General features: G+C 36.2%; 1 protein-coding gene and 1 long non-coding RNA gene across 9 annotated transcripts in view; one reads left to right on the forward strand and one right to left on the reverse strand.

Annotated features, from left to right (window-relative positions):
- The window catches only part of NRXN3 (neurexin 3), a 938,203-nt gene that overhangs the window by 913,718 nt on the left and 4,104 nt on the right, over nt 1-20,381 (forward strand). The window lies entirely within an intron of this gene.
- Nucleotides 7,851-12,605, reverse strand: LOC149917876 (uncharacterized). Its single transcript, XR_016467015.1, has 3 exons — nt 12,463-12,605; nt 12,079-12,169; nt 7,851-8,770 (listed from the first exon to the last, which is right to left on the reverse strand). It is a non-coding gene; the product is annotated as an uncharacterized LOC149917876 (long non-coding RNA).

Genomic DNA, 20,381 nt, shown 5'->3' on the forward strand with positions numbered 1-20,381 from the left:
AACTACCCATAACTAAGTGGAAACGATGCAAGGTTTTTTTTTGTTTCTAACTCAGTAACTACGGTGTAGATTTCCAAATCTTTAATGCCTTTCTTTAATGGATCTTTGTCACGACATGAATACATCAGCATGTATCAGGACACAGTCCCTTTACTGCTGAGTGTAGAATCCAGTATCCTATAAATATGTCTTGAGTTTTATCATACAGATTGTGTGGGGATTTCAGTACACTTGTCTTTTATTTTCATGTCTAAAATATGACAAATAACCTTCACTGCTGACTAACTTAGGATGTATTTTACATTTTTTTTTTCAGTTTTTTAACTTCCTATCTCCCCTATTAGATTTTCTAGAATATTAAAACATACTTTTCCCCATAGGAAACATCTGTCACTTGTTCTCTACCAATTGTTTTAGAAGAATAAAGCCTTTGATTAAATTTATCAAAGAACACGGCCCAGTATATTTTAGCATCTTCAGCTGTTTCATTCATAGTTTGTCATATTTTGAATAGCAATGGTAAAAGTCCATCCCTGAAGCTGTGTGATCTTTCCAGCATATGTTGTTTTTTATATCTATCATTTTTCCCTTGGAAAGGAAATTCAAACAAAAATGAAAAAAAAAAAAGTTTCCTTCACTAAGGCGATATTTTTAGAAACAGCTGGTGAAACAAACTGCAAATGTTATGCCTGGAGCACCTCTATTCTAATAGCAGGGTTGTTTAAAGATTAAAACAGTCATTTGTGTGTCTAGCTCGCTTGTTCACAGTAATGCTTCCTCCATACCTGACAAGTGAGGAAACATGGAGAGATAGCTTGTTTTCCTGCATTCTTTCAAGGTATTTAAACACTTACCTACTGAAAAATGTGGGTTCAGGTAGTGCTTTCTATGACAAAGTGTTAGCTTAGGAAAAATGAGTCTCAGTCATCTGTACTTCATTTATTCTTCTGGGGATTTTTTCCTCTTCCTCTGAGTTGACCTTTCCTTCCTCATGGCAAGTTGCAAGTTTTCTGTTGGCCTGTCTCATAGGTGTAGTTATCTAAACACAAGGTGCCAGTTCAGATACTACAAGAAATTCTTATGAGCTGCCCGGCTTGGAGTTCCTGGTGTGAGAAAACTGTCTTCACACAGAAATGTTTACAGTGTCCTATGCAACTTGAACAGTTTTGGTTTTCTATATAAATTTTTTTTTAGCTTTCATACTCATTAATTAAAGAAGCTGAGAACCAAATGAGGCAACAGGCATCTATACATCTTTTAAAAGCACATTTTATGAAGGCCCTAGTTTATGATGGAATATCAGTGGGGGTTGATACCTACTGTTTTTGCCTAAAAATTCCTATAAAAGCGATTTTCTTTCTTGTATTTTTGGTGATTTGATTTCTGATGCCATTTACACATTTAAGAAATATTTCAGCAGCTAGATCCCAGAAATGACTGCATGTTGGATGTCCAAGCTTGTAGCTTTATTGCCATGTTTTATCCAGCATCTGAGAGGAGCTTTGTGGATATTAGTGCAGCTGAGCCCTTGCTTCAGAGGTCTAAATTTTAGATTTATATGCTGACAAGAGATAGTTAATCCTTTTGTGGACCAAGCCCTTAAGGACTGTATGAATGACAGGACTTGAAATAAATAAGACCTTGGAATCTTTTTTCTTCTTTTGCATTCAAACTTCAGTTAATCTCTCCTTCGCTTTTAAACAAAGATTGCAGTTTGATCCTACAGATTTCTTAAACTTTCTGTCAGATACACACTCCAGGAGGTCATTTTTCGGGGGATCCAGTCATGTTAGGGCAATGACAGCTTTTACTGTGGTATGTCACATTACATTAGTTTTCTTATACAGAAGAGATTTAAGCAAATGCAGAATAAGACAAATGAGCTAGCTGCAGTGAAGTTAAAGATTTCAGACATGACCTTAGAGCAGTGATCATTGTTCCCTGTTGAACAGCACTTCTTTATCAGTTTTCTCTTTTGTTTTATCTTGTGTTGTTCTTTTCCGGTAATGAAATGCTTAGAGCTGTATACACATCATTTCAGAGGTAGCAGAGACAAAGCCATGTAAAGAGGCACTATTATCTCTCTGCTCCATTACAGTGAAGCCTCTGCTTATACAGCCTGAGTTCTGAAAATGGTAAGAGTCTGGCTTGAAGGAAAGAGATTCTCTGCAGTGGAGGATTAAGGGATGGCAACTTCAGTTTCCTTTTATAAAATCCAAGAAATCTGAGCTCTACGTCTCTGACTGGAGTTCTGGGAAAGAGGCTGGAAATAAGAATTATGGGAAATATACATGTGTATGTAAACATATATATAAGTATATATTTACACACAACTATATACAAACAATTATACGTATGTAAGCATAGATATAAAAGGAATCATTCTTGAATTTCAGAATACGGTGACAGATTTCAGATATTTCTAGCAAATAGCTTCCAATGCAGATGCTGGTAATATTCTGTATTGGTCCCTAGGAGATGTACTGTATGTCATATTTCAGGTCTGTGAGCCTATTCTAAGAAATTATACACTTGCTCTACCTTAATGCCAATGGAAGTTAGCAATAATGCGTAGAAGCACTGTTATCAGAGTAAAACTGTAGCAGGTGAGTCCCTTAAGTTTCAGATGTAGGTTAGATTACCAAACCTGAATATCAGATCAGAAGAAATGAATTGTGAAATTCACTTCATGCACTGAAATTCTGTCTGCAGAAAGAATTCCAGAGGGATTAAATTAGGTAATAAGTGTAAAATACCAAGAGCAGAACTTTTTCAATGCATTCCTTACTTGTTTAAAAATCTTGTCCAAGCCTTTTGTCTAGAGTGATTAGGAAAGTCATGTTGATTTTGTTTTGGAAAACAAAGTAGTCAGCATTTGGCTCTCTCCATAGCAGTTTGGAATCTGGATACAAATTAGATATTTTTGCGGTAAAAAAAAATTGTGTGCAAATTCCCGTATGTATGCACATGCATGCATAATCACTAATTACATTAGCTACATGGCTGGAAAATTTAACAGCCTGATCTTGTGAAACACTGAGTACATTCCATTTTTACAGGGATTAATGAAAGTAGATGAGTTGCTATAGGTATTTGTGGGGGAAAAAAATAAATCACTATACAGGATTATCCAGATTCAAATCACGGTATGAAAATAAACTATTTCTGTACAATGTGACATACAGGAAAGGCTTTAGCTAAAGCATTTTCAAAGTTCAATTGTTGACTACTTCAGTTTGTTCTTATGAGGTGCATATCATCCACATTTTTACTGTACTTCATTACAATGCTCTATTTTATTCTACATGGTTTTAATACATAGGACATGCCTGTTGATTTTCTGAGACCAGGCAGCATCTGACTTTCATTTACTTTTTTTAAGCCCAGTTGGCACATCTATATTCTACTTATTAATGTTTTGAAAGAGAGCAGAGATGAAGCCTGCTTTTTTAGGAAGTATGCACTGTCTTTGAAGTAAGCTACTGCAACTTCCCTTTTCATTTCTGCACTTGATAATGTTTTGAATTGTCTCAGTCAGATCTGACAGAACACTCCATCCAGAATGGCTGATATTGTGTTTAACCAGAAATGTACTGTTAGTACAGTTGCACTGTTTATCTCAGACTGAATATATTTTGTATTTACTAAAAATCAAAATAGACCTTTAGTAAGGAGGATGAATACTATTGTATACCACTTTATAGTTACTGAAATCAAAGAATTTAGAAAGGTGCTTTCTTTGGTGATTCACTAATAAGCTTTAGTTGGGAGATACACAGAGAAAGTTTGACAGATGCATGGAGGATTTGTAGGATGTCTAACAGAGGATGGAGGTTTATTACTGAGGTTAAAAGAAAGATTGTGTTTGCAAAAGAGGAGGAAATACTTCTGAAAAAAAAATATTATTTTAACAAATATGGATTTTTGTAATGAAAAGGAGCTATATCACTTGTGGCTATACCTGAGTGCTGTAGATAAGCAAACAATTAAAGTCTTTTCTCTCTTTCACTGACATTTATGTTTGTTTTTAGAGTCTGGTCCACTGGCTTTAGTGGTTTTGTATTCTTCTGGTCCCTGCAGAGCCCATGAAGCACTAGGACTGAGGCTAGGTTCCAGTCTGTTTCTCACTTCATTGGTTGAGTAATTTACACACATCCAATTTGGAAGTTCAGTCAGTAATATTTCTTTAAAACTATTGAAGGCAATAGGGTAGCTCCGAGGCTATTAAGGGCACACTTTGACCTACAGTCTTTAGTTATGAGTGATGATGATGGGAGACCTGAACTTGATGCTCAGATCCCATACTGAGTTGGTGTGAAGAGTATCTTAAAAAATATTTGATCTATTTCCAGCTTTAAAGTTGAAAATGCTTCCACTGAGATATAATAAGCATGGAACCCCATGGCAGAGTTTTCAAAGTGCTTTTTTTTTTTTTTTTTTTTTTTTTTAAGGGAAAGGTAAAGCTGTCAAAGAGCAGAAATGAAGTTCTTTTCCAGTTAACCCTGTGCACTGTCTCCCTTCCTACGAAGACAGAGCATATGCAGCTTTCATCTTATTCCAAAGCCTAGTACATTTGTGCTGAATTCTTCCTTTTCTTTGTAGTTATATATTTCAATTGCCCATTCGTTCCCTTTTTCCCTATTTTTCTGCTGATGTTACCACTACTAAACAACCTGAAATTTAAATGAGGCAATAATATGAAATTGGGATGGGGTTTCAATGTGCCAATGGAAGCTTGGAGTTTCTTGCATGGAGTAATTAGCCAATAAAAAGCCAAAGACAGAATTCTCAAAACATTGGGCATTCACATATTCAGGAATGAGGCACCTGAAATAATTAAATATTGAGGAGAGTGTCTTTTGCATGCATCTGTTTAACATGTTGAAATCAAGCACTTGAGTATTTGGCTTCTGACATGCTTCCTTTTTGATGAATAACTCAGTGCAGTGGAAGGTAGTAGAAATAAGCCCTTATGTTTACAATTAAAGCACAGTATGCGTTGTTTAGGCAGTGGGAATGACTGGTAAGATTGCCAGCTCTCCTTCAGAATACTGTTGGCCCATATGCATGGGCCATGTTTAGCACCCTTTTTCAGAAGGCAAAGAAGGAACCAAGGAGGCCCAAATATTTATAATGAGTCTTTTAAACTGTGAAACTTTTCTTCTAGCTTCAAAACAGTGCTGTTCACTACTACCATATGCCAGTAAACCTCAAAGCACTGTGGTTAGAACTTAAATAGCTTTTTAATTCATTCACAAAGTTTAAATTTGTAGGTTTTGCCAATAGCAGAATTACCCAAATAAAGTGTTTGTTCTTTTAACATAATACTTCCCATTCTATCTCTGTTCTCATTGTGCTGAAGACCATCACTTGCAGTAAGAACATGAATAAGAATTATAAATTCATCAGCAAAAAAAAGTTCTTCATGAGAAAATTTTGTAGCTCATACAGATAAAGGAAATTAGAGCCTATGAGAAAGTAATAGACTTTCCTATTAAAATCTGACGGTAAAATATCTTATTTCATAGCAGAGGAAAGCTGAATATGATAAGGTTTTTTTTTAGCTTCTATTAATTAACATTCCATCCTATTAGACTTGGCTTGCAGTTAACTTTCATTTCACAGGTATTCATGATTGTTATGCCCCTGTGAATTACAGAATTGTGAAGCTGAGACATGACAGTTAATAGCTATGCATACTCTTGTTAGCTAATTTCTTAACAATAACCTTAAAATTGAAATATTTCAGGCAATGTAGTAAGCAGCCACATAGTGAATACAATCAAGTGTATAACTATATATCCCTTTAAATAGTGATTCAAGAGCAATCTGATCAGCAACAGCCTAGGAATATTAGCTGCTTCATTAAAAAAGCAAAATTATTCTAGTTAGAAAGAGAACGAATAAACACTTGTGAGAGTGGGATATATTTTACCTTATCCTGGTGTACAGATAAGGAAGAGAGGATGTCAACCCACCTAGCTTACTGGTGAGTAGAATTAATCAACAGCAGAAGTCAGTCATTCTGGATTTTTGTTCATAAAGACCTTAGTGTCATGTACATACTATCTTTAATGTCCTTCTGAAGTGTGCCCAAGTACGATCATTATCATCAACATTAAATAAGGTTAACGTTTGCAATGACATATTTCTCTTCCAATCCAATCTGTTGTGCAAACAAAGCAAACACGCTTCCCAGCCACTTTCTTCCTATAATGCAATCTCTGATAAACAGCTTAAAGCTTTGGCTTCAGAATCACTGTAGAGTTTATTCCAGTCATTCACTGTGTAGAAAAAGAGGATTCAAACTTGCCTGCAGCAGCCTTTCACCACTGTAATCCTGAATTTTCAAAAAGAAATCTGCAAAAACAACTCTCTCTCTTTATGCTGCTGTACTTCCCAGCTAGTACTAAACTTGCCCATAAAAACAAACAAACAAAAAATCCTGCCAACATTCCATCTCAAAATGCCTGGATCATAGTAGTATCCCCTCTTGTCTTTTCCAAATGATAGACAGAACTAGCTCATATATTGAAAGCTGCTTTACAAAGGGCTCCCCTGCAGTGTTTCAGAGCTTGATAGTTCATACATTAGTTAGAACCATTGTATTTTGATGCAATGACAAGTACTGCCTGGTGAAACTGACTTCAAAGCACGGATTATTAATCATGGCCACTTTGTCTCCAAATACTCCTACTTCAGGTCTCAAGGGGATTCTGGTAATTTTAAACATTAGTACAATCAAAAGGAAAGAGCATCTCACATTCTATGAACTGATGTGAGAGAACAGCACCTAACATACTGCTCAGAATGTTGACATTCCCTTCTATAGCTTTTTGGAGGAAGAGTTGTGGCTTTAATAATTTCTATTTAATATCAGAAATTCTACCTAGATTTTCTACCACTTTCCAGTGGTATTTGTTAGAACCTGTAAGCAGTCTGGTTGGTAGTGATCTTCTCATCAGTAACAGTCTCAGAGCAATAGTAAGGTAACATTTTTCCTCCACAGATAACAAGGTTTTAAATTGAAACTTAGCGTACCAGTATCACTTCATTTTACTGATAATGGGAAATTCAGTTTAGCCTTTTCAGCATGACTGTGGGACAATTCTTGTATTGATTATGAGGAACATTTTGACCTGTACTTGGTTGAGGAGGAGACTGAAGGGCTTATTCTCAATTCTGGAGTCACAGTGACTCCAGAACAGCAGGTCAAAATTTTCTACTACCTCTTCACTAATTCATTGTAATTGCAGAAGCTGGCACTTAGTTAAACATTTTTCTCAGCATTCTTCAGGATTTTGTCCAGCCTAGTCAATTCCCTGATAACATTTTGCACAAAAATACAATTTTGGGCTTGTTTTTTTTTTCACTTTTGATATGGAAATAACATTACTCCAAGATAACCCAAACCAGAAAGAACATACTTTGACATCTAAAACCCAAAGCACAATAACTTTATGACCTTTTCTGTACCGCTGAACCCATTCCTTGTAAAAAGGGCTTTTAAGTCTCTGAGTTATCAGTTTTTCTACATGATTTCCAAGGAAATAGTGTATTGTCTTTAGATGGAATTTGTTACCATTTTGATTGCTGAATTTATCCTCATTCATTACGTCCCCATTTTCTTTTACAGCTTATAATGCACATTTCCTTAGTCCAGTGTATACATTGTTGAAGGTACTTTTTAAAAGTCTATAGTAACCATTTCTCATGCATTCTCAGGAATAAAATGTACCTGCTTTGCCAAAGAGGATAATAATGTCTGAGATGATCCTGAATTATTCAGCCATCCAAGAAGTGGACAAGATTTTTCTCTGGTCTTGCCTTTAAAAAAAAAGAAGAAAAAAAAAAAAAAAAAGCCAGCTCCAAGACAAAAACACAGTAGCTATTTCTGCAAACAAACTGCAAACGCAGGATGTTCTTAATATTGATTTATGTCTGTAAGAGGACCAAGGAATATTAAAATAAGAGGAGATTTTGAGGGCAGAACTAGGATCAGTACTTCAGCATTACAAGAGCTTAAATTGTTTGTAAGAGAAACTGTTTTGTAAGAGAGACTTCTAACAGCGTATCTTCTACATTTCTGATATTCCTCACACAAAGTGAGGGAGTTACTGAGTCACTTATAGCTGGATAAACTATAGAAATTGAAAATATAACATGCATATTCTAGCAGAGGGATGAACAACATCCAAGTGACTAAAAATATGCACTGAAAATGGTTCCTGTTCATGAATAAGAACCAAAATGCTAAAATACATTTACGAGTAATTGTGTATAAATGGAGAGGGTAGTAGAAATAAATAATATTGTTAAACTTGCATATTCAACACACACAGAGGATAATGTAGAGTCAACAGTAAGATTAGCTACTAAATAGCATTCATGAAGTATCTAGGTCTTTACATGGTTACAAATTAGCTACACATAAGAAAATATTTTTATTCGAGCTAAGCATGTACTGTTTGCATCGAATATTTCAGTATGATATATCCCCATACTTCACACTTCAGGTCTCTTCAAGGATTTAGGCTTTTAGACCAGTCCCAAGCCTAAGTACTTCCTAAGTTCTAAAATCTATTCATATCTTCTGTAAGTATTCTAAGACCTAAATTTCATATACAAATGTACCCAGCAATCCCTTAAGCAGCATACTTGAGAGTTGTGTTGATTTTTTTCCTGGATACTGGAAGCAGTCTGGATACTGCAGCAATTAGATCAACTTGATGGAAAAGGCATTACAACAGAGGTGTGATGACAGAATGACCTGTAAAGTAAAAAAAAAAAAAAAAAAAAAAAAAGAAAGCGCTATAATGGAAGTGAAGATGATTGCTCATCCGTATCAGAAGATTCTAGGTTCACAAGGGAAAACTTCACCAAAGAGGGACCTCCAAAAAGAGATCCTTCCCCACATCCTTAAATGAGGTCTAAGAGAGGTGCAGCCAGGCTCCAGCCCATCCGGTCACACAAATGAATTGCTTTCACCTCTGTTCCCAGGGCTTACTGGGTCTTTTTCCCCAGGTGCTCAATCAGTGGCTCTGGCTGGGACTCAACAGTTCCCATACAGTTTGAAATGATGGTATTAAATTGTATGACAGTTTAAAATTTCTTGGGTTATAATTATAAGGAAAGAATTTGGTGGTTATCTAATATTCACTAGCGTTCTAGCAAACCAATGACAGCATTTTCAGCTGATGCTTTGCAGTTGTATACACTGAAGAAAGCAAGAGACACTGAGATTCCTGTGCTGCTTTCTATCTGTAGGTAAGCAAAAACATATTGTCATTTTAGGATGCTATAAATACACAGGAAACATTTGCTACATAGATTTCAGCAGTAGACAGTGAACTATTCCTGCTCTCACTCAGATTATTGGATGGAGTTCGGCTACTGAATTTGTTAGTATTAGGATCTGGTTTGTGGCTGTAAAATCCCTTAGGATTTAGAAAGACTTCTTCCCTCATGACTAACTTTCAGAACTAAATTAGTGTAGCTTTACATAAAAAAGTGTAGCTGGGCTGATTACAAATGTTAATCTTCAGTCTTTCAGAAAAGCACTCAGACACTTCTGAGTGAAGAAGAAGGTGTAGGAGCGGAGGAGAAGGAGAGGAGAAGGTTGAGTAGAGTTGCACAGGAAGAATGCATTCAGGCCAGTGATATTGGATGAGTTGTTTAGTTCTGGAAGCATCAAAATACTCCTTGGTTCAGAATGTGGAAAGATAATAAGCTTACAGTAAATACCTGAAAAATTCTTTGCCTCAAAGAGCTGTGGCAGTTTAGCCCTCTGATTTCCTTAGCTTCTGATACCTGTGTTTTCATATTTATTTCTAGCTCCTTATTGCTAAAAAGAAACCCCATTAATTAATACTTACACACAAAACCAAATGGGATGGTGTGTGGCACTTTGTCAGTGGTGCCTGTATAGACTTTCTCTTAGCACATTACCATTCTTATTTTTGTAGCTTCATCTACACCCATAGGCTTAGAGTGAGGGAGGTTTTTGCTAGTACAGATGGCTGGTGAAAGGGAAATGATACAACAAATTGACTAATCTTTTAAATCACTATAGCTTGTTCTTAACCAGTTTCTTAGTCTGTGTATGTATTTCTTTTATGGAGAAATAATTGAAAAGTGGGAAGATTCTTCTCTTCCTTGGTGTACAGACATATATGTCTGAACTGCAGATTTTTGCTGGGCTTTTTTTCCTCTTACCTGTTTATTTAACATATTTTTGCTATAGTCTAGCCAGAGTAGAAAATGCTGCCAACATATCCGGAAGTTCAAAGGAGTTGCATAGCTAACAATGCCCTTTTTGATATTTTATAAGTAAAAAATTTAGAGAAAAAATGAACAGTTTACAGTTCAGAGAAACTTCTCTATGTGTTTCTTTTCACTGATATTTTCACAGTATCAGCAACTTAAAAATATGTCATTAGTATCCTTGCGCAAGTGTATGGCTCTTAATGACCCCAAGAGGGTGCTGTCTGATACAGAAAGCAAACACAAAAGTAACAGAAGTTTGGAAGACCTGGTTACACCACGTGAAATGCATGCTCCTCATCCTAGTTTTGCAATTTTTGCATATAAAAATACAGAAAGAAAAATATCTCAAATAAGGAGGGACTTTTGATTATATTATTCTGTGCACATAGGCCAGTAGAGAATCCTAGGCATTGACAGTGCTGCTGGACTAGGTAAGAAGAAGCATCTGGTACTGGTGTTTGTTAGTAACAAAATATATTGATAGAGTTGTGTTGCAGTGCACTGAACACAGACGATGTGATGTTCAGTGTGTTAGGTAATGGATGAACCATCAGATGGATGGAGCCTGAGGATAGTGGCAGTCTCAGAGGTTAGCCTTAGAGACAGTAATGCAGCCCAAGATCTTAATTTATATTTATAGTCTTGATGTGCAACACAGGGTAATATTCATTACCTTCACTGGTAGCTTTGGAAAATGAAGCTTGAGAACAAAATGTGAGAAAACATAATTGTGCAATTAAATCTGGTGAACAAGGGACTTGTTGCAAAAATACCTCCCTTTTTTGAACGTGGAATTTTTCATTTGAAAAATTCTGCTATCTTGGCCCAATCCTTATAAGAGGCCTGTAACTGTTGAAAGTCTGAAAATACAAAAAGGCTGCATTGGTTATACTTTTTAAACTTTTTTCTGAGGAATAATTTGCTAGATGTTATTTAATAAAGTGTTGTCTGGCTTATTATTATTATTATTATTATTATTGTATGGCTTCATGTGGGAACATTTGGAACTCAATTTTCAAATTGGAACATCTACTTTTAGCTGTTACGAGCTAGAGTTTTGAAAGGACTTGAGAAGTTTTCTTCCGTGTTCAGCAATAAATGCTGGACCCACATTTTCCAAAACACTATCTTTCTGTTCAAGAGTTTATGTATTGACCAAGTGGGAAAAAATTGCTTAACATTGTTCAAATCTTCTTAATGTTTGCTAGACCCAAAAGATTTCCTTTTCAAAATCTTGTCATCTCTTTAAGTGTCTCTGGCTCCAATTGTGGTTCTTTACTTCTTTTGATCTTTTAGGCAATAGAAGGCTTTTTCATTCTCTCATGCAATGAGTTAGGCATTTATAGTGAGATAGGGCATAAGTATTTACTTAAGTGGCCTGACATACTCTGGACAGTTGGCAACCATACCCCATGCCTTACAGTCTGTTTTGCATCAAAGAGAAGGCATTCAGTTCTAACATGTTGAAGGGGATATTTCACTGTTCTGAAAATCCAGCTGCAAGTCAGACAAATACTGATTAAAATTCAAAGCTTAAATGCCCTTTGTGAAACTTCCTAAGTACAATTAAACCAGATGGCAGAGAATCCTGGTAAGAAGTGGTGTCCAGGGACATTAACTTTGAAATCTGACTGAATAAAAATCCCCACTGAGGTCTGTGTAGCCAGTCTTTTCTGATGCACAAATGAATCCACAGAAGTATCCTATGTAGTCCAGTTCTGCTTCATATAACCCACGTGTTCTGTCCCTGAGACTACCTTGACCAGGTTTTCTCTTCTTTGGTTGAACTCCTTCCCTTCTTAACATGCTTACCAGAGGATGCAGTAGATAGTTCCAGTGCAGTCTTCCAGAACAGGCATAGTACGTTCCAGCTGTGCTGGCATTCAGCACAACCTCAGCACTTCTGAAGTAGGAATTAAGGATATTGTCATACAATTCCTCTCAGAACTAGACACTTTTCAGTAACTAGGCTATTTATTTTTTGTGTTATTTATACTTATTTCATTTTCCTCAGAATTAATACTCATCTCTCATCTGCTTTAGAGGTACTATTGCCCCTCATGTTAATAGGTACCAAAACATCCTGTTTGTTACTACTGTGTTTATAGTAAAGTACCACTGACCATATTTACACGGTAGATAGCCCCATTCTTTCCAGATATTTCAAGCTCAAGATAGACACCCACTTCCACTTACCAGTAGTAGCATGGCCTTTAAGGTTGATAATGGAGAGATCACATAGGTATTTCTGGTGGAAACTTAGAGTACGTACAGAGCTTTCAGCCCATTTTTCCCATCTCCCAGAGAGATTCAGCATGAACAGGGTCCAAACGTTTGGCTTTTCCTAAAACATCAAGAAAAACAGACTGTTTTCCTAGGCCCATGAGTTCCTTTTTAGAAGGACTCTGCTGTCACAACAACTTTTGTACAAAGTAAATATGGATATCAGATGGGGGAACTGAAAGGAATCCAAGGGTCCATCTAGGACACAGAGTTCAAGTAAGAGTTAGATAGGACTAGGTAGCAATATCTTCTTGAACTGTAAATCCTCTTGTATCATGGCAGCAACTGGTCACTCAATCATAATGGTAACTTTGGAAGGTTTGTCCACCCAAAATCATGTAGACTTGTTACCAAATATTACTAACTGTATTGTTTGCAATTTCGAGTTGTCACTTACACCAATGACAAATTTGTTCCTTCAGACAGTTCATACCAAGCTGATACTTAACTCAGTAAGTGGCTTGGTTGACCTAGATTCTGATATCCTATTAGCAGCAGTGGGCTCCCAGCAGTTGCCACAGACAGCATGTCTGAATAACTGCTCACCACCATGAACAAATATTCACTGTAGCAATCACCTTTTTCAGCACAATAGAGTGTATATATAAGAATGAATTCTTCTTCCTTTACTCATGTTGATTAGAATTTAGAATAATAAGCCCCATAGCCCCACTCCAGGAGAAAAAATAATTCATTTTGGAAATACACCAGACAGTAAGGTCCAAAATAATACTGGGAGTCTGGAATTATTATGTGTTCTAGTATTTTATATACATACAATATGACAGGATAAAAGTATGTCCCAGTATAGCTTAAGACCCTTGTCCCATTCTGACATCACCTAGAAATGCAGAGAACCCGCTGGAATGTGCTTTGCCCTTTCTGGAGAGGCATGGAATGATCCCCCCACCCCCACAACCTGCCAGCCTCCCTCCTTCACCCACCCCACTCCTTGCTTGCTGTTGTTTTTCTACTTTCCCTAAATGCAACTTACTTTAAGCATGCATTATTATTAACATCCTACAGTAAAATTAAGCTATTATATAACCCATTTGTCGATCTCAGCCAATTTCTTCTATCTTTTTCTATGTCTATTTATGACGTACATCCAGACTGCACGTCCTTTTTTTTTTTTTTTTTTTTCTTTCCTCTACATGTTTATTTTAAAAAGAAGTGATGAAAAATAAAAGATGTATTAAAAAAAAAAGCAACACTGGAGGGTGGTGGGGTTTTTGCCAACAATTGAAAACAAATTTAAATGAGAGAGGGAGGGGAGGGTAAGAAATCAAATTCTTAAGGAAAAAATAAATGTCCAAATAATGAAAGTGCCCCTAGACTGCTTTGTCTGTTCCTTTTCAATGTGTGCATCTGGTTCATTCATCTTTGAAAGTGTGTGGAATATTTTTTTCTTTAAAAATAAAATTTTAAACCCCCACAATCATTCTTATCTCCCTTCTCACTGGGAACAAAGTGCTTTTTCATTTTTGCTTTTTTTTTTAGTATATCTCTACATAGTTATATTTTGATGTATTTCTTTTCAATGGTTGAATTTCTATCTATCTTAGATTTGGTTTGTTCTAATCTAATAATGAAAAACAAAAACAAAAGAGTTATGAATTGTTTTCTGCAATTTTTCCCTTTAATTCCCTCTTTAAATATGGAAGTACTTCACTGTCAGAATCCCACAGCTGTATTTTTGAGATTCTTCAGAGAATCTGAATGCAAAAACTATCTAAGTTGAGAGTGGGGAAGGGGTGTGCCAACACAGTCATTACATTTGAAACAGTTATTTGATGTACTCAAGAAATGACTGTCTCATATTACTAAGAGTACTCATATCAATCTGATGGACTTCAGAGATGTGATTCTTAAAAGAAGGAAGCTGTGGGTAGCTACAGATGAAGTTGTTCCAATTCCAATGCATAATACTTGTTTCCTTGTTTTTTTTGTTTTATTCTCTGGTTATTATTATTATTATTATTATTATTATTATTATTATTAGTTTATGTATTTTTACTGCTATTTTTAGTAGGGAAAAGTTTAAACTGCTTTTATAATTTGAGAACATTTGATGAAAATGTAAATATTAATACTATAATTATTAATTTTTTGTAACTTGCATGTTGAAGAAGTTGCAGCTTAGGGTTTGTGAGATTGTCAATGTTAGAGTTCTGTTCTTTCTTTTTGTTGATGGGCATGAATATGCTCATTTGTTTTTGTATATTGCCCATCCCTTCCTTACAGCCAGAAGCTCTAATGCTGCTAGATCACTCCGTACCGCCCTTACATGGACATGGCAACTGACTTACACATTCACTCCCATCATCTTCATCTCCTGTGTAGTACACTCATAGATTTTTACAGTCCCACTCCATCCACCCTAGGCATTTTTTCTTCCCATAATTCCCCTCCACCTCCCCTTTCTTTAGCATTGTTAAAATTTTATGTGCAGTCATCCATTCCTTAAAACACACACACACAAAAATTATAGAAAAAAAGAAAATGTTTAAAAAAATATATATCAAATTGACCAAAAAGGCAAAAAAAGCAACAAACTTTGCTTTTCAAAAACATTATATATATAGATATGCAAACAAGCAGAAGTAAATTCTATAAAATGTACAGGATTTTTCAAGTGTAATATGCTAACAACTTTACATAAGATAAAAAAAATTACAACCAAAAACAGCAGAAAAAAAAGTTTGAATTTGTTAAGGTGCAAGATTTTTTTCTTTTCATGTTATGTGGTGTGGATGTATGTGTTGTTGCCTCCCTGTATCGCCCTTTGTTGTAAAACAATTATATTAAAAAAGAAATAATAAACATTTTGCTAAAAAAAGTTTTTAAGAAACAACAACGAAAAAAAAGCAAGTTACAAGAATGTGGCAATGCTACTTGTCCAAGAGCATTCTTACACAACTTTCTTTTGTAAATTTTTCTTTTCATGCCAAAAAACATGCGGGCAATTTGTTGATGTAAGTTGACTGTTATGAAATCAATGTGGTATGCTTTCTAAGTATTTTTATGTATTTTTGGTTAGTTTTTTAAAAAGGTATTTTTTTATTTTCATCGTTTTTTTTCAGTTCTTTTAGATTTTAACTTTTGTTTTTGCTGATAAAGTGATTGACTTATTTTTTTCCTTTAACTGATCTTGTTGCTGTGGCATTTTTCTTTTCTAGTACATGATTTTGTTTTGGGAAAAGTATATAAATTCACTTATTTATTTTTTAATCAATTTTTATTTGCTTTTATGTTATGTGCTCTTTGTGTATTGTCTATTACCGGATTGCATTCTGCATAGGAGGGGGTAAAGGAACCTGTGGTAGTTTGCTCCTGTTCTTTATCAGTCTCTCTCTCTAGCTTTCTTTCCCCTTTCCCTTTCCCAAAATGAACCACCAGTAAAGCTACTTTCTTTTAAAATACTTAAATTGCATGTAGCCCAGTGCTGTAGTTTTCATTTCAAAGGAAAACCGATGAGACTTCTCGAGCATTTCAGTAGCTCTCAAGGTCTTCTTGTTGCAGTTCTACATCTTTCCTATGTTATTCTAATGAAAGCGCTTTATTTCTATTAATTTTCTGATTGCTGATCATTTGCCCAATGTCCAATTTAACTGATACTCTCAAGTGTACTCTTTTCAGGTAAACACACTCATCATATTATGACTAATGTGACATAAAAACACTCATATATTATGACTAGTATCAAGCTTGCTAGTATCTTCTAAAGAAAAATTACATTTGAGAGATACTTCCCTACTGAAAACCACGTCCAGAAAATTTCAGAAGAGGTTTGGGTTGATTTCTTTAAACAAAAATGAGCTTTTAGTAAAAGTAAGAAAGGTTGTATTCTTTTATAAGCATGCATGTTTTTAGCATTCCTGCATGTTAACACTGTGATCAGTACTGAGAAGGTATCTTAGGTTCAACTTGCAAGTCCCTTAAACCACTGATGCTGAAAACAGAACAAATCATTTAACCAAGTAGGAAGAAGCTGTCACCAGTTAATCATGAGAGTTCAACCTAATAATGGGAGATGGACAAGGTCATGTTCCAGTTGGTTCAAAGCAACTCTGTTCTGGCGCCCAAATACTTTTGCTCTGAAATCCTGCCCGCAAAAATGATCAACTCCACTGCAAGAAGTACAGCTTTAATCACTCTGAGTGCACCAAAAGAAGATATTTCAGGTGAAATATTGCAGTATTCCAGTATGGGAAAGATATTTTTCTCTCTACTACTGCCTGTCAATTGCACTTAAATCAGACTGCAAAGGTAGAAAATAATATTAAGAAGGTTTATCTACTAGGCTTTGTGTTAGCATTGCTTTTCCTGTGAATATTTTCCCCTTCTCATTCTCAGAGAGCTTAAAGGAGAACTAAGTAAAACACCATTAGATTGAAGTTTATGAACTCAGTAATTTAATAAGAAATTATTGGCACTGATATTGCTTTGATTCAGAGGGGAAAAGGTAAGGAATTATTTTCTATGACAAGTGTGTCATACTAAAAACATTCAAATTTCAGAGGAACAACATAAGAATAAAATGCAAACGACAAACTTTGGCCGTGGAATTCGGATGTAATTTAAAAGCTCTTCAAACACAGCTGGAAAAGAAAGAGACATTATGTGTCCCTTATCAACACCACTCAAGATTTCATCTTTGTGTGCCCATTATACTCTTATCAGTTTGCTTCCTGAGTCTCCAGTTAAGCAGTTGTGGCTGTGAAGATGAAAGCTGGCAGCTGCTACAGTTTTTCAGTTTTTATTTTTCCCTTTTTTAGTGTCTTCTGTGTTCATGGCTCACCCACAACATCCTTACAGTTCATAAGGCTTCTATTAAATTTTTAACACACTGTGTTTTCCAGTGGCAGAGAACTCTTACTGGAGATCAACCCCAGAGGTATGAATTATATATCTATAAATATACTCATACAGAAAAAGCAGGGCAGCTTCAAGGCTAAAGTAGACCTTTTATATCCCCAATGATCTTGGTAGTTTAAAGAAAAGCACAACTCTGTGAAAATAGTGTATGTGATAGATTTAAGGGCTCACTTTTAAGGAATATACACACTGTGTTTGTTTCATGAAGTGAAAAGGGCAAGAGAAGGATAGGGCTATTTGGTACAAGGGTTCCTACCTCACAGACTTCAGTTCTCACAGTGCTGCTGCCCTTTTGCTGTTCATTAACAGTTTTGCAATGCTGCTGTTGATGGGCAAACTAATTTAGTATCTGTATCGCTGCAGAGGAAACCTTGGTATTGGTTTCCCTTCCATTTAATTCTTGTCAAAATAAGCTTTTAAGAAACTTATTTCTTAAGGGGAACTATCTGCTCCCTGCTTGGGACAGAAAGCATAGGTCTGGAAAGTCCCCGTGAAATCTCTGGAATTCAAAAGCAATCCTGACAGCATACCACTAACTGGTGCTCAGCAGCCAACAGTAAGAAGGAGTGAAAGAAACCTCTAACTACCAGAGAACAGTCCATATCATCCACAGAGTCAAAATCTTGTATGAATATTTGTTTGGAATCCAAGGCCCAAATTCAGATAGCAGTATGAATCATTAAACCTGTTTCAACCTTACCTTCCAGTCATCAGGTAAGATGTTTCAGAGCTTCCTTCTTAGTTTTTATCCAGAGACCCAAATCTTTAAAGCATAGAATCAGAGAATCAGAGAATCATGGAGTTGCTCAAGTTGGAAAAGACCTTAAAGATCATCGAGTCCTGCAACCTAACCATACTATCCTAATTCCAGCAACCCTCTGCTAAATCACATCCCTGAGCACCACATCTGAATGGTTTTTAAACACATCCAGGAATGATGACTCAACCACCTCCCTGGGGAGCCTATTCCAGTGCTTAAAAACCCTTTCTGTAAAGAAGTGTTTTCTGATATCCAACCTTAACTTACCCTGGCGCAACTTGAGGTCATTTCCCCTCATCCTGTCATCTGTCACCAGTGAGAAGAGACCAGCCCCACTCTCATTGTAAGCACCTTTTAAATACAGGAAGAGAGTAATATGATTTCCCCTCAGCCTCCTTTTTGCCAGATTGAACAGCCCCAGTTCCTCCAGTCTCTTCTCATAGGGCATATTCTCCAAGCCCTTCACAAGCCTTGTTTCCCTTCTTTGGACGTGCTCCAGCACCTTCATGTCCTTTCTGTACTGAGGTGTCCAAAACTGAACACAGTACTTGAGGTGCAGTCTCACCAATGCCAAATACAGGGGCAGGATGACTTCCCTAGTCCTGCTCACCACACCATTCCAGATACAAGCCAGGATGCCTTGGCCTTGTTGGCCACCTGAGCACACTGCTGGCTCATACTCAGCCGACTGTCCAACAGTACACTAAGGTCCATTTCCATCAGGCAGCTTTCCAGCCACTCCTCCCCAAGCCTCTAGGATTGTCTGGGGTTGTTGTGACTAAAATGCAGGACCTGACACCTGACTCTATTGAAACTCATACGGTTAAAAAAGCACTTGTCTTAAAGCACTTGTCTTTCACAGTAAACCTTTCAGAGTCCAACAATCCTTTATGAAGAGACTTGGCAATGAAGCTGCACTTTGTCTTTTAAAGCTTTCAGAGTTTACCTTTAAAGCAACTTGGAGCCCTGGGCAAGACGCACCAATTCTCCATCAAAGGGTTCACTGGCTCTAGGCAGTTTCCTGCTGTCTCATCTGTCACTCAGTGAGCCTCTGTGGCCCCCCCTGCATGCACTCTCATCATCTGCCTGTCATCGGACTCCCTCTTGTGTTTCTTACAAGTAGAAATGTAGTATTGGTAACACAGTTGTTTCGAAGTACAGTAAAAAAAATTTGCACTTGTTCCCCTCTATTGATGTTTGTGATCATGTTTCTCACACTTTCTGTGGAGCTTTTCACAATTTACACTTGCTGTCCTTAGATAGCACTTTTTTTTCTTCTTTTTTTAGACTGAGAGGCATTTTTATCATGTCATCTTAAAGGATGCTTTAACTGCTCTATAAACCAGATACCCCAAGATGTGTTCATTGTCTATGTGTACTATTAGAGATATAATTTCTATCTAGCTGTGAGTTTTGCATAGGTGCCTAGCATACCAATAAAACAGTGCCCACATTTGGCACTTACAGAGTACTTTTTCCAAGTTACCTTCTTCAATGTGTCTGACAGTTTTTTCCATTGCAAACAAAGAAAAAACAAACATTCAAACCATCACCACCACCCTTAAAGCCATCTACCAGTTATTTCCCGCTATATCTTATAGCTATAGTACGCTATCTTAAGTAAATGTAGCAAATGAACTCCTAATGGAGAAATGATTCCTAATTAAGGACTTTCAACAGCCTTTTTCCTTAGCATATAAGCAAAAATTGTATGGCTTGTTGGGCACAGGAATAAAACTAGAGATGAAATTAAATAATTGTAAGTTAAATTTCATCTAGTCTTGCTGGTATGAAAGATATTTCTCTTCTTCCATCCAATGTGAAATTCAAAGTCCATAAAACTCATTCTTGATTCAGTCCTGTTATTCTACCAGACTTGCTGGAGGAAAAAAACTTTTGATCTGGTCTCCTTCACTTATGTGACACATCACTTGTCTTAGCAACTCAATCAACTTTCCTTGACATTTGAGGATGACTATGATGGCAGTCTTTATCATTGACTCAAGTCCTTGACAGAAAATAAATAAATAAATAAATAAATAAATAAATGAATGAATAAAACAAAAATCCACAACTGTAGAATTATTACCTGCTTTTAAGGCAAGGCTCAAGGCTTACTGGGAGAAAAGAAAGATTTTCATACTAAATGTGAGATGTTTATGATTCCTCTGATGAAATTAATTGTAAATAGGAC

This window comes from Phasianus colchicus, chromosome 5, assembly GCF_987193195.1.
Source record: "Phasianus colchicus chromosome 5, bPhaCol1.hap1.1, whole genome shotgun sequence".
Lineage (NCBI taxonomy): Eukaryota > Metazoa > Chordata > Aves > Galliformes > Phasianidae > Phasianus > Phasianus colchicus.